This window comes from Neofelis nebulosa, chromosome 1 (genome assembly GCF_028018385.1).
Source record: "Neofelis nebulosa isolate mNeoNeb1 chromosome 1, mNeoNeb1.pri, whole genome shotgun sequence".
Classification (NCBI taxonomy): domain Eukaryota; kingdom Metazoa; phylum Chordata; class Mammalia; order Carnivora; family Felidae; genus Neofelis; species Neofelis nebulosa.
In genome coordinates this window covers 67,328,588-67,343,224 of record NC_080782.1, presented here as the reverse complement: position 1 = coordinate 67,343,224, position 14,637 = coordinate 67,328,588, and the positions used below count along the sequence as shown (strand labels likewise).

The window sequence follows — 14,637 nt, the reverse complement described above, 5'->3', positions numbered from 1 at the left end:
TCACAAACAGGCTACGGGTTAAGCAGGGAAGCCCCAGCCTGGCAGCAGGGATTGCATCCATGGAGCACAAAGGAGTCTTAGGGCCACTGCAGGGGAAGAGGGGGAAGCTGCTGGAGACCCTCATGGATGACATCATTACTCCCCAAAGGTGCAGACTTCCTGAAGAAAATGATAAATGGTACAGAGAAGGATGCGACACCTTGCCAATGCTGATCCCACCCTCTCTTCTCCTCATCTGCTTTTTTATGCAGGAACAACCATTAAAACTTCCTGAACTTTCTGAGGACAGTCCTGAAACCAAAGGGAGGTATTTTCCTGGCTTCTTTCAGGTGAAGGTCATTGATTTTCAAAGATAAAGTGGACATGGATTGTAACAACATTTGTGATGATGCCCAACAGGATTTTTATATTTTAGGCAATATATAAGGCACTAGAATAAAGACCCCTAACGGGGAAAAAGGGTACCTCCCAAGCTTGAGTGAAAAGAATTTTGCAATGACAAACTGACCCAGTGAACAAATTTTAATGTGAAATATGGGAAGTGGAGAAAGACGCTTAGGTGAAACTTAAAACCTAGCTACAGAGGAAGGAAGGAAGGAAGGAAGGAAGGAAGGAAGGAAGGAAGGAAGGAAGGAAGGAAGGAAGGAAGGAAGGAAGGAAGGAAGATAGAATAACAGGGGATTCAAACCCAATAGGAAAGAATAAAAGGGAGCTGGAATGCCATCATAAATGCATGGACTATGGGTAATAAACACCATGAACCTGAATATATGAAGGAAAGGTGATCTCATACAAATATAGCCTTGGTGGAAGCAACAGAATAGGAAGGGGCGTCTTGTTCAAAGAAAGCCATCCAGAGAAGCGCATAGGAAAGCAGCCGTGTGTCAAGATGACAACTTCACAGTGGAACCACTTGTTCTAAGAATACATCACTGCCTACATGTCCACAGATCCACTCCCCACTAGAACACTGTACAAAGGAGGGGCTAACAGGGTTCCTTCCAACACTAACACTTACTGGTTCAACTTAGAGAAATGTTCTACCATCTTCAACTTCCCAGCCCACTTAAGTTTAGACATTGGGTCTATAAAGCAGACTGAGCTGACACAGAAAGCCCCTTACTTATTTCAAATATACAGTAATTTTAGATAAAACTTAAGAAAAAAAAAATCTATCCAACCTCATCAGCAAGAAGGTCAATTCCCAGAAACAAAGCAGAATTTCAAAGACAGAGCAATGAAGGGGTGTGAAGCTAGCCAGCACCCCCAGAGCTATCTGGATGTGTCAGATGTGTCCAGGGGTGAGGTATGAAGACCTCTTAGCTGGCGGGGAACTAGCGCTGTCCTCCATAAACCCAGGAGAGGGAGATGACTTTTATCAGGTTCAATCTTTAAATATATTTGCATTTCTTCAACACAAACCAACTTGACCATGCAGTTGATGGGAGGCTAATTTTCTGCACTGGGTCATTGACAGGTCACCTGGAGTATGGCAGGTTGAGATCAAACATTTCAATTCTCATTTTAACCACTACACGTGGGAAAAAGCTTCTGATCTATCCCTCCAAAATTCATCTTCCGTTACATATGCTCAGATCTAGAGTTAGAAATGACTGGCCCATTGCAATCTAGCGTCCCACGCCCCTCCATAAATCAAGAGCTCCAAGTTAAATGAAACTGCATCTGTGGCTCCTTGCTGGTGACTTACAAAATCCAAGAACCGATTAGCTTTTGTTTTTCTCCCCAGTTATGAGTGTTGTTAAACAAACGTCTTCTATTTGAGTTGATGCTTTTGACATTCTCCTTTTTTTTGAACTTTTATTAAAATTTGAAAAAAAAATATTTCAACTCTATTCTGGATCATACTTCAACATTTTTAGGTGCTCCTTCACTTCAAAGTGAGTAATTTAAGGGGCGCCTGGGTGGCGCAGTCGGTTAAGCGTCCGACTTCAGCCAGGTCACGATCTCGCGGTCCGTGAGTTCGAGCCCCGCGTCGGGCTCTGGGCTGATGGCTCGGAGCCTGGAGCCTGTTTCCGATTCTGTGTCTCCCTCTCTCTCTGCCCCTCCCCCGTTCATGCTCTGTCTCTCTCTGTCCCAAAAAAAAAAAAAAAAAAAAAAAAAAAAAAGTGAGTAATTTAATTACGCAGGAAGGTTAGTTTAATAGAGGTTCATTAATGCCCAAGACACACATTCCTTTCTCTTTAAAAAGGGAAAGTCTTATTCTGCTAGAGGGACAGATTAAACCAACCAAGTTTTTACACTCAAGCTAACTGAGACCAGGGGAGCCAGGAATGAAGTGGTTTCCTGACGGGCCATCCAAGCAACATGCCATCAGACAGGCTACACTCACGCCAGCCAGGAAAGAGGTGACAGGGGCAAGGAATGGACTCCCCACCCCCCCAACACACATACACCCTGTTCTCTTCATCTTTGCACTCTTTCCTGCCCAATCCTTACTGGCTGCCAACACAACCAATTAAACAGCAAACTTTTCTTGCACCAAAACAAGCTTTCCTTCTTCCCTGACCCTGTACAACCTCTATCCTCCATTACTAATATCCCCCATTTACTGAAGCCACCAAACATCTGCTGTCTGCCTTCCTTGCCTTGGACACCTCTGAACAAATTGAGATGAATAGAACTCAATGTTCAGCTCTGCAAGAGGGGGGAAAAAGGGGAGAGCTGGAGAAGAAATTTAAAAAATAAAGCAACCTCTATCTTCCACCTGAAAGCACAGGGAGCTTCAGGAAGAAATGACTTCTTACTTTAAAAAAAAAAAAAAAAAAAAAAAGGATTCGTCTAGTCCAAGCAGCCATTTTTTCAATCAAGATTTGCCCAAATGAATTCTCCAGGACTCATAACCTACAGTGGAGAGTTCCGTCATTCAGAGTTTACCTTGTAAGGTGTTCTGCAGCCACCATCAATTTTCAATCTTTATTGACAATGTACACACAGAACTGGTCCACAGATTCATCTCTATAGTTCCTTTTTTGGGTCATGTTCACTTATTAATAGTCATTCAGATGTATCTACAGTGTCTGTGGTGGAGACACACAAACACACATACCTTGTCCACCTAGCCCGCAGCACGCCCTCATATACACCGAGTGCTGCCGTCTAAGGCTGGGGACAAAACTTAAGGCAAAGACCAGAAAACTACCCTCCTTTCCTAGAGAGATGAGACTTCAGGACTTCTGTCCCCATTGCCCCCCACCCCAAATACTCTCCATTTCCCATACCCCCAGTCCCAATACAGACAAAAATTGGCCATTTTTGCACTTTTTGTAGTAGCATAGAAGCTCCAGACTAACTATATGGAGCCCATGAAAGAACAGTGACTTAACATCCTTCACCCTGTTTTTCTCACCCACACCAACAACGCCTGCTCACTGCCAACTTTAAACGGGACCTTAAATGATGCCCAATCTGGAGAAATAGTATTTGTGACTGCTGGCTACTCGTAACATATATACAATTTCCTCTCTTCCCTTTCAGAATTTCTGAGCCACCAAGACAGGCGATCTTCTGGTGGCCAACCCCCTTTGCATCTGCACAGAGAAGCCCGCACTCAGGACCAGAGGCTGAGGTCCTATGTTCCAGCTGGGGCCTCACTCTTCCACGCCCATGGATCTGCCCAGGGGCTCTCAGCTGTGTGTACCTGGGGCCTGGGAGAGAGATAAGCTTCTCAGGTTCCTACCTTGTCAAGGGCTGCTATTCTCCTCGCCTGGCGTGGAGTCTTCACCAACCCAGAGGTGTGGGTGTGGTGGCGGCACAGTCCAGGGATTGGCCTTGCTGCCCGCCCGTGCAGTAGCCTTTTAATGAACTCAGTGACTCAGCAGCATCCCCTTCCCCCCACTGGCCTCCCACCTCACTCCACTCAATTGCAGTGATGCCCATGTGACAGCGCGTTGTCTCCACCGAGACTAATCCCATATCAATAAGAGCTTTCAGCACGACCCAGACCAGATTACTCTGTCTCACAACCACTTTGCTGACCTTCCCCGGGGGCCAGAGAATACTCCCCCAGCGCGTACTATTTACAGAAGAGTCGACATAAGCCGGATCGCTTGGTGTGATGATTTCACTTCCAAAGTTTGTGGCTTTAACAAAGCAACTCGGCAACCAATATTCAACCACACAACCAGGCACTGTGCAAGCCACCAGGATGAGAAAACTACGTCGGGTTTCACACAGAGGCAATGATAAAAATCGTTCTTGGGCTCCATAAAAGAGTACATACATCACCACTACCACCAGATCAAAAGATTACGTAATAAAAGCTGCATATGAAATGGCAGGTTAAGAGGGGCTCAAAACCACCAGATGTCTGGGCTTTGCTATTAGATTTCTTTGACAATAGACCCAAGTCAAGGCAACATGGCATTTTATTCTCAGATTAATCTAGACTAAGTACGATGCATTTTTGTTAAAGAATGCTAAAACAATTACTAAGATTTTTCATATCCAAACTAGTCTAAAGCACTCCTTAACCAGAGGTAAATGAAACTAAACTTGAGAGAAAGTGCCAGGGAACCAAACTGAGTACAGATCAATCGTCTCTACTTTCTCATCTTTCTCCAGCAATTTTTATCCTGTTCTTAAAATATGATGGCTGGCACAGGGGAACACTGGTCTCTCTCCACAGCCTTTTTGAGCAGATAAGATAAATAAGAGGGATGAGTACACAGCCTACGAACTGTCAGGGAGATCTCTGGGTGTTCCCAGAGAACCACTAACATACGTGCCTGGAGAGGCAGTCTTGAGATTTTGTAAGAACAGTTTAATCAGCATTACGCGTAAGAACAAGAATGCGAGGCCATATATAAAGTCGTCACAAAGGATTTTTCCAGCACTCAATGTTAAGTTACGAAGCCGGCTTGGCAGATGCAGCTCTTTGCACACAGAGCTCTCTCCCTCAAAAAAGCTCTACTTATTGATCTTGAACACAAACATTTTTTTTTTTTAATTTTTTTTTTCAACATTTTTAATTTATTTTTGGGACAGAGAGAGACAGAGCATGAACGGGGGAGGGGCAGAGAGAGAGGGAGACACAGAATCGGAAACAGGCTCCAGGCTCCGAGCCATCAGCCCAGAGCCTGACGCGGGGCTCGAACTCACGGACCGCGAGATCGTGACCTGGCTGAAGTCGGACGCTTAACCGACTGTGCCACCCAGGCGCCCCGAACACAAACATTTTTAGCTCTAAAACTGTGATGATAGCAATTCAAAATTCAACCTCTTTTCCTCAGAAATACACAAAGATTAAAAAAAAAAATGCACCAAATAAAAATTTACTTTGACTATTGAAATACCTGAAGCTTATATCCCGGTCTCTATTCCAACCAGTGGGGTGGCTCTGAGGGGTGCTGGGGCAAACACTACAGAGGAGAAAGCCTGGGGGGAGAGCCGCTCTCTCCAGGCAGGAAAACAGAAGGGGAGAGCAGAGATGCCAAGAAACCAGGGGAAATTAAGGGGAGATTCATTCCAAAGGGGTTTGCTTTCTGTCTGACAATTACTACCAGAAGGGAAGCTAATTCCAACGACTTTCTGATCACAATGCCTTCTGCACTTTGTCAGATATTAGACCTCAGATTCAAGGTGGATTAATTTGGAAACTTAAATTGAATCCATTTTGAAGTCTTAATTTTATATGCACCAACAGATAAATGCGAACAGGTAATGATAGATCCACAAATACTTAGTGGGAAAGTGGAAATGTCCCTAACTTTCCCCTAAACACATGACGAGGCTGACACAGGCAGTCGGGGGCTAGCGTATGGTTTTACAGACAAAGCAGCAGATTTTCCATCACAAGGTTGCTGCCCACTGTTGGTTAAGGAGGCAGGCAATCCAATGCCAATCTTGGTCTTTTTCCTTCTTTCTCCTTTCTCCTGACTCCTGCCTCACTAGCATTGTCCTCAATGAGTCCCTAAAACATGATGTGTTTCATGCTGGCGAGATGAAGGCGCTGCCTGAAGCTTTTACATTAAGTGCTGAAATGGAAATCAACTGATAGAGTGCAAAGAGTCAGAAGAGGGGGGTTGGAGACAGAAGAGTCAACAGCCACAGGCTTGTGCACAAGGAGTATGACTTATTGAGACTTCATTTCCTCAGCTATAATGAGGACATTACCTGCCCTGCTTGCTTCCTTCATGGGACTGACCTGGAGCCTCTATGGGTCAAGTCCATGAACATGGCTTTGTATCATCGAGAAGGGGCCTCAACAGGATAAAGGAGACAAAGCCTGAGACCCAGCTTGCCACGTCCCTGTGCACTTTTCTTCCCGTTTAGGCCATTTGTAAAGCGTGGATTGTCATTCCTGCTCTGTGTACCTGCCACTGTCAACATGGAGCTTGAACAATGCACTTGAAAATGAATGTTACAAAACAAGATGCTATCACAGGGCACATTCTTATCAGTCCTAAAAACTCTACGTTTTTAAAATATAAGTAAATCGTTCTAAGATTGAAATAAAGTCTTAAAGAATATTTTTATATTGTACTCCAAGGGAAAAAAATGCACTTGCTTTAAATAAGGGAAATCTAATAGTTTCAAATTGATGGATTAAGGGTGTGGGGGGTGGGGGTGGGGAATAAAACATTCTCCCAAGTACGACTACTGCATTAGAACTAAAGGTGTGAAGAGAAGCTCAGTTGACGTGGTGCACAGACCAGCTGTGGAACCCAGCACTGTTCTACAAGACATTTGAAGGATACACAGGGATCCTGCTGTCCCAGCCTGTGAGGTTCTATCCAGCCCTTTTGCCAGCAGGGAGAAAGGCCAGACGCAGCACACAGACACCGTGTGCTGGCACCCAGCACAAACAACCACACAACTGGAGAACTCATTCAGTCCCGCAGGACTGCCCTAGACCCTCAAGTTTAGAATGACAGATATCACTGGAGCCTGGAGTCATTCAGTTCGAGTATCTCATTTTACAGATAGGGAAACTGAGGCTTGGCAGCACAATGAAGGCACTTCCTTGGGAAAGGTAGCATCCCAGCTCTACCGAGCACCCTCCCCATCCGCTCCACTAACCTGGGATGCTTACTGTCACCTAGCTGTAACTGTACTGTTTGCCCACTTGCCAATATGTGTATACACACCAAAAGACCTTAAATTATCTTAAGGCATTTTCTCCTCCCAGCTTGATCAAAATCTTTGTTCCCTTATCCTTTCCTTAATTATTTTCTAAATATTTAAATATTTCAGGTGCTTTGGGGGCCTCGATGACTCAGTCCAGCTAAGCATCCAACTTCTGTTTGGGTTATGATCTCACAGCTTGTGGGTTCGAGCCCCGCACTGACCCATGTACTAACAGCTTGGAGCCTGGAGCCCACTTCAAATTATGTGTCTCCCCCTCTCTCTGTCCCTTCCCCACTCACGTGGGCTCTCTCTCTCTCTCAAAAATAAATAAACATTAAAAAATTAAAAAATATATTTCAGGTGCTTTCAAGAGCCCTAGAGCCTTGAATAGTTTTGAACTTATAAAATAGGTAAATTAGGTAATTAGTCTATGAATCCTTCCTATATAGCTTCTGTGGTTTCCATAACTTTTTTCCTTTTGTTTTTCTCTTTTTAAAAAATATTTATTTTTACTTATTTTTGAGAGGGGGAGAGAGGCAGAGAGAGAAGGGAGAAAGAGAATCCCAAGCAGGCTCTGAGCACAGAGCCCAATATGGGGCTTGAACCCATAAACTGTGAGATCATGACCTGAGCCAAAATCAAGAGTCAGATGCTTAACCAACTGAGCCACCCAGGTGCCCCTCCATAAGCTTTTTTCTCACCTGACCCTCACAATAGCTCTGTGATGTAGGCAGGGCAAGGATTATTTCCCTAATTTCTGTGGTGCTCTAGAGAGGTCAAATGATTTATCTGGTACCAGAACCAGAGTTAGACCCAGGTCCTCCAACCAAAACCTTGGCCTTTCTTTCTCCATTCATCCACATTGGGAGCCTATTATACACCAGGCACAGCGGGACAAAGGTGGACAAAACAGAGCTCAGGTTTTCAGGGAGCTGGCATCTAGTGGACACACACAGAGGTTACAAACACATGGCTTCAGGGGCTAGAAGCTTTGGGGTCAGACTCACATTTGAAACCAGACTCCAATATTTACCAGTTATGTCAACATGGCAAGCCATGAGCAAGTATCTTTAAACTGAGGTTTCCTCCTCTCATAGGACCTGCCTCCAGGATCACAGGAGCTAACAGATGAGAGATATTCAGCACAGGGCCAAGTTCACAGTAAGCATCGGGTACACTCTGTTTTAATTAACATTAGCATAGTACAACATACAAAGGTCATTACTGGAGCAGGGCCCAAGGACACCCATACTTGATTTGGGAGACAGGGCTTCTGGAGGAAATGAATCTTAGAGAATGGCTCTAATGAAAGGGTTGTCATATAAAAGGATCTTCTTTTCATCTGTCCATCCATGTAGCTATCCTGTGCCTACTCTGAGCACAGCGCTTTACAAAATGATTCTCAGCAGGGCTCCCTTGAATAAGCATTTTCCTAGAATACTTAAAATATGAGCTCATTTATAAGAGTTATACTCACAACTTTTCAGAGTTATACCTACTGGGTGAAATGAGGCATAGCTGCATGGTAATAGCTTAAGAGATAGACACCTATAAAAAGAACCTCAACGAAAGACTTGTGTTAGCAATACAAAAAAATGCTTCCCCCCACCCCCAAGGCTCGACATTAGAATGGCCTGCTGAAAGAGGACCTTACTCTCATAGCAGAGGTGGAGCCTGAGAAGTTTGAGAGTTCAGTCATGTTTGAACCTCACCTTCCATTTGAAGGAAGAGATTTTACCTGGCTAAATGCTTACACATAGGCAATATTTGCTTACCAAAGGTAACGTAGATAATAATCCCACACTCTCCACTTTGTGCTATGATTTCAACTTCCTCCCCATTTATACATTTCAACTCACCTGCTCCTGGTATCTTAAGGAGCTAACGTAGATGTAGTAAAGATATGGACAAAATGAGCTAGCCTATGAATCGTTTTTTAAGAAAAAAGTTCTGCTACTAAAGATATAAGAAAGTCACAAAGTATGATAATTCGTAAGCTGGATAATTCAAATTCATAATAAATCAATCCTTTGTATGGCCAACTTTAGAAGGAAGTTGGCGTCTATCTGTGCTTTAACCCAATGGACAAGATTAACTCCTTTCTACAAAGTTCCTAAATCTTATGCAGAAGAAAAACTACCAACTTTCAAGAATACCCAGAAGCTATTTATAGCTGCCTCTCAGATGGCTCTCATCTGTCTCAGGCTGTGGCCCTGTAAAAAAAAAAAAAGAGGGACCAAATCCTTTGGATAATGATCTTTGTAACTTTCTTCAACCTGATTTTTGAGATGGGAGATTTTCCTTCTCCTCTGAAATGAGGTGAAAGAACTGAAGAAGAAAAAAAAAGACCCACAAGTTTTTAACCATAACAAATATAATTGCTGTGAAGAAACTAACACTTGCTTTTAAGTGTACCAGAAACGGAGACAAAGAGGAAGTCACAGAAATGTTTGCAAACAACAGTACCACATTAAAAAGTAAAAACACCCGTTTCTTAAAAAAAAATTAAAGAACTGAATCTTTTAAGTTTTTTTTTTTTTTTTTTAGTGTTTATTTATTTTTGAAGGAGACAGAGACAGAGTGCAAGCTGGGAAGGAGCAGTGAGGGAGGGAGACACAGAATCCAAAGCAGGCTCCAGGCTCCAAGCTGTCAGCACAGAGCCCGATGCGGGGCTCGAACTCACAAACCATGAGATCATGACTTGAGCCAAAGTCGGATGCTTAACCAACTGAGCCACCCAGGCGCCCCAAAAGATTCAGTTCTTTACAGATACATCTCTTGCCTGAAGAATTATAGAGGTCCCTGCTGTATTACCCAAACACAATGTCACCAACAACATGGCCACAAAAATGCTGGCCTGTGTTTCTTAATGCTCTAATGTATTACAAACTCATCATAAAACTCAGAGGCCTAAAACTGAGGTCAGATTCTGAAGTCATTCTGTGAGGGGTTAAGGGATGTGGTGTACATCCATATCCTATAGTGATCTAATTTTATCCAAGAGCAGATCCTAAAATACTTCAAGAAGTGAATACGATTGCCTCTTAAGTTACTTCCTCTAAATATCATCTCTTATAACCAGGGTTTTTAAAGAAGCTGTATATCCAACAGAGTAAGATTATATTCTGTATCAAGGGTCTGGGTTTTCCTGACAGGTTCTTACATCTCAAGATTGATGTTTTAAGTAATTTATTAACTCATGCATACAGAACTTATTCAGATTTTAGGGAATACTTGACATATTTACCTGAAGTCATAAAGAACAAACTTATTAAAATGCTTTAGAAGTAGAGAAAGTAAGGCTTCAAAAATTATTTTCATTCCCAAAAATGCTATTGTTCCCAACTGTCATATATCAACGGTTCCCAATCAGCCATGCTCTGCTTAAGCAATGCAAGAAAACACCAGACTGTGCCTAAGGCAATTCCACTGGGTTCCTCCAAACAGAGCCCATAAAGATACAAAGGAAATAGAAGGATGAAAGAATGTACAGTTATTTTAGACCTATCCTGATTTCCTTTAGGCTTTGGATACATGACTACCTTTATGGCTGCAATAATTTTATTATAAAGGCCCAGTACCGAAATTTCTTCTGGGAAAGAGTTTTATATTGTCAAGCAAAAAGCAAGGTATGTTTTTTTTCTCATTCAAGGCCACCACTGCACTCAGAACAGGAAAGGAGCTGCTTTCAAACATTAGACCATAGCCCCTGGTGTCTGTTCATCTACTAACACTCTCCTTCCATGGCTTTTCCTATAAGGAATCATCTACTTCCTGGGATATCATGTTTTGGTTAAGTTCCACATTCATCTTACCTATTCTCCAGGGGGGTGGGAGGGAACACCAAATCTGGCACACACACACAAAAAAAGTGGAAGTAGAGAGAAGTAGATAATGTTTTTGTTAAATTTGTAAATGAATGGTCTACAGGCTATTTCATTTTTGCTTATAAAAATGGTGTCCATACTTATAGCCATTTTTGTCAACAGTGATCAGATTTGTAAGATTTAATGCCAATAGCATTTTTCATAGAACTAGAACAAACAATCCCAAGATTTATATGGTACCATAAAAGACCCCAAATAGCCAAAGCAATCTTGAAAAAGAGGAATAACACTGGAGGTCTCACAATCCCAGATTTCAAGATCTACTACAAAGTTGTAGTAATCAAAGCAGTATGGTCCCGGCATTTAAAAAAAAAAAAAAAAAAAAAAAAAGAAGGCACAAAGATCCAAAGGCACAAAAGTTCACAAAGAACAGAAAACCCAGAAGTAAACCCTCAACTATATGGTCAATTAATCTTTGACAGAAGAGGAATGAATATACAGTGAGAAAAGACAGTCTCTTCAACAAATGGTGTTGGGAAAACTGGACAGCAACATGCAAAAGAATGAGACTGTACCACTTTCTTACACCATACACAAAAAAACCCTCAAAATGGATTATGGACGTAACTATGAGACATGAAACCATAATAATCCAAGAGGAGAGCACAAGCAGTAATTTCTCTGACTTCAGCTGTAGCAACCTTTTTCTACATAGGTCTCCTGAGGCGAGGGAAATAAAAGCAAAACTAAACTACTGGGACTACATGAAAAATAAGCTTCTGCACAGCAAAGGAAATAATCAACAAAATTAAAAGAGAATCAACTGAATGGGAAAATGACATATCTGATAAAGGGCTAGTACCCAAAATATATAAAGAACTTACAAAACTCAACACCCAAAAAACAAATAATCCAATTAAATAATGGGCAGAAGACATGAACAGACATTTCTCTGAAGTTGACATCCAGATGGCCAACAGACACATGAAAAAACGCTCAATATCACTCATCATCAGGAAAATGCAAATCAAAGCCACAATGAGACACCACCTCACACATGCCAGAATGGCTAATATCAAAAACACAATAAACAACAAGTGTTGGTGAGGATATGGAGTGAAAAGAACCCTCGTGCACTGTTAGTGGGAATGCAAACTGGTGCAGCCGTTGTGGAAAACAGGGAGGTTCCTCAAAAAATTAAAAATAGAATTACTGTAGGGCACCTGCGTGGCTCAGTTGAGCGTCCAACTTCGGCTCAGGTCATGATTTTGTGGTTTGTGAGTTCAAATCCCCATCAGGCTCTCTGTTGTCAGTGCAGAGCCTGCTTTGGATCCTCTGTCCCCCTCTGCCTGCCCCTACCTGCCTCTCACACACATACTCTCTCAAAAATAAATAAACATTAAAAAAAAAATTACCATACAACCCAGTAATGACAACAAATACAAAAATGAGAATTCAAAAGGATACATGCACCCCTATGTTTATAGCAGCATTATTTACAATAGCCAAGATATGGAAGCAGCTCAAGTGTTCATCAATAGATGAATGGATAAAGATGTGGCATGTGTGTGTACACACACACACACACACACACACACACACACACAAAATTCAGCCACAAAAAAAGAATGAAATCTTGCAACAGCAAGGATGATCTTTGCAGGATGAAATTTGCAACAGCATGGGTGATCTAGAGAGTATAATGCTAAGTGAGATAAGTCAGAGAGAGACAAATACCGTATGATCTCACTCATGTGTGGAATTGAAGGAACAAAACAAGCAAAAGGAAAAACGAGGGGAGACAAACCAAGAAACCAACACTTAACTATAGAGAACAAACTGGTGGTTACCAGAGGGGAGGTGGGTGGGGGGATGGGTAAAAGAGGTGACAGGGTTTAAAGAGTGCACTTGTCAAGATGAGCACTGGGTGAGGTATGGAATTGTTGAATCAGCGTATCGTACACCAGCAACTAAACACTGTATGTTAACTACGCTGGAATTAAAATAAAAAACTTAAAAGATTTGTAAGATACAGTCTCTGACTTAAAGGACATATGGTTGAGTGTTTTTTTTCTTTTCATTGTAGCACCACAACTAGATGTCACCTATTACATTCAGTAGGCTCTTGTAGCACATATTTTGACATTAACAGAGGGATAAATTAGGGCAGGGAATGTGGTGACAAAGCTGTGGCTGTAAAGAGTGAAGTGTTAAGCCCTCAACAGTACAACAGGACATTTTTCTGCCCAGACAAGTGACTCTGACCAGGAATTGAGGGCATCTAAATATACCTTTCCATAATTTGTCCACATCCTCCCTTCCTGCTCCCCAATTCTCCCTCTTAAATATTCATCCAGCACCTATTGGCACTTGGTGCTCTGTTAAATCCGGGTGGGAGTAGTTTAGAAAACGCGTATGAAGCCCTCATCATAAACTTCTATTTTAGTCTGGAATGCAAGGAATATAATAAGACTAACACACACCCCCACTCAACACACACATAAAATCCACACTGACTATGAGCCAGCCAGTATATCTGATGAATGTATGTCCCCAGACTCAACGTGGCTGGGATTCAGAAGGAGGTTGGCAAGTAGGAAGACAAGTGTGGTGAGGAATCCGAAGGTGGAATTTGCAGAGGTGAAAGCAAACAGGATGTGTGGGGGCACAGGAACATAAATACACAGGCAAAAAGAAGGATTTGACCTGAGTGAACACAGGAAGGAGGAGAAACCAAGGTTTACTGGTACTACGGAAGTTCCATAAAGGACGAAATTCATCTCCAGTGAACACAGAGCCATAGGAACGATAATTTAGCACAGACCATAGGATAGGGACGTGTCCATTTTAATCTACCCCTTAGGCACCAGGATCCACCCCAACCAGGCACACATACTCCCAATATTCCAGAAATGTGCGGCTAGCATTGGCAAGTTGTTCATCAAAAGGGGTCACTCCAGAGGCAGCTACTTCACCTCTCTCCGGACCCTGAAGCCTTTGTAAATTAGCTCAGTGGAGGTCAGAAAAGATTTCTCATTGGTGAAAGTAGTGGTGTTTGAGATATGTAGGTGGGCTAAAAGTGTGGTAAGGCACTCTACCCAAGGACAAACAAGATAGGGGAATCTAACAAGCCCAACCTTACCCTGTGTAATGGTGCCCACCTCTAGATTCATGAACAATCCTGCATATAGCCACTGGCTTGGAGGCTTCTCATCATCGGATCCTGACTAGGTTGGCAGAATTTTGCCCCCAGAAATGTCACATTTGCTTCACAGTAACTTCTCACATACGGTATTGACAGAACATCTGAAAGTTCAGAGAACAGGCTCAGTGGCTGTTTCATGCCTACTTAGTTAGCCAATCAGCGTCTGCATATGCAGCAGGGTGGATGGGAGTCCAGTCTCACACTGGGAACATGACAGAAGAGTAAGACTTCTTCTATCCCTCATCTACCTTGACTGCTGAAGGTTAGTGATGGCCACCCCAAACCCCACTCAATCAAACATAACCAAACTAGCTGAGAGGTCTGTTTGCAGCACACGTGAATGAAGACGTTTTATTAGAAACTACCGTATCATAAAAACTAACATTTTTTAAAGTTTGTTTACTTATTTTGAGAAAGAGAGCAGGCAAGGGAGAGAAGGGAGAGAATCCCAAGTAGGCTCTACACTGCTATCGCAGAGCCCGACGCAGGACTTGAACTCACAATCTGTGAGATCATGAC

The 14,637-nt window shown here is 42.6% G+C and overlaps 1 protein-coding gene across 3 annotated transcripts in view; it reads right to left on the bottom strand.

The window, feature by feature from the left end:
• Positions 1-14,637, bottom strand: part of MCC (MCC regulator of WNT signaling pathway) — a 435,778-nt gene that overhangs the window by 165,459 nt on the left and 255,682 nt on the right. Inside the window, exon 1 of one of the 3 annotated variants that reach the window (XM_058724880.1) lies at positions 3,698-3,817. The exons of the other annotated variants lie outside the window; for them this stretch is intronic. The gene's annotated coding sequence lies outside the window, so the exon portion shown is untranslated. Of the gene's footprint in view, positions 1-3,697; positions 3,818-14,637 lie in introns of those variants that run through there. 3 annotated transcript variants of the gene reach the window in all.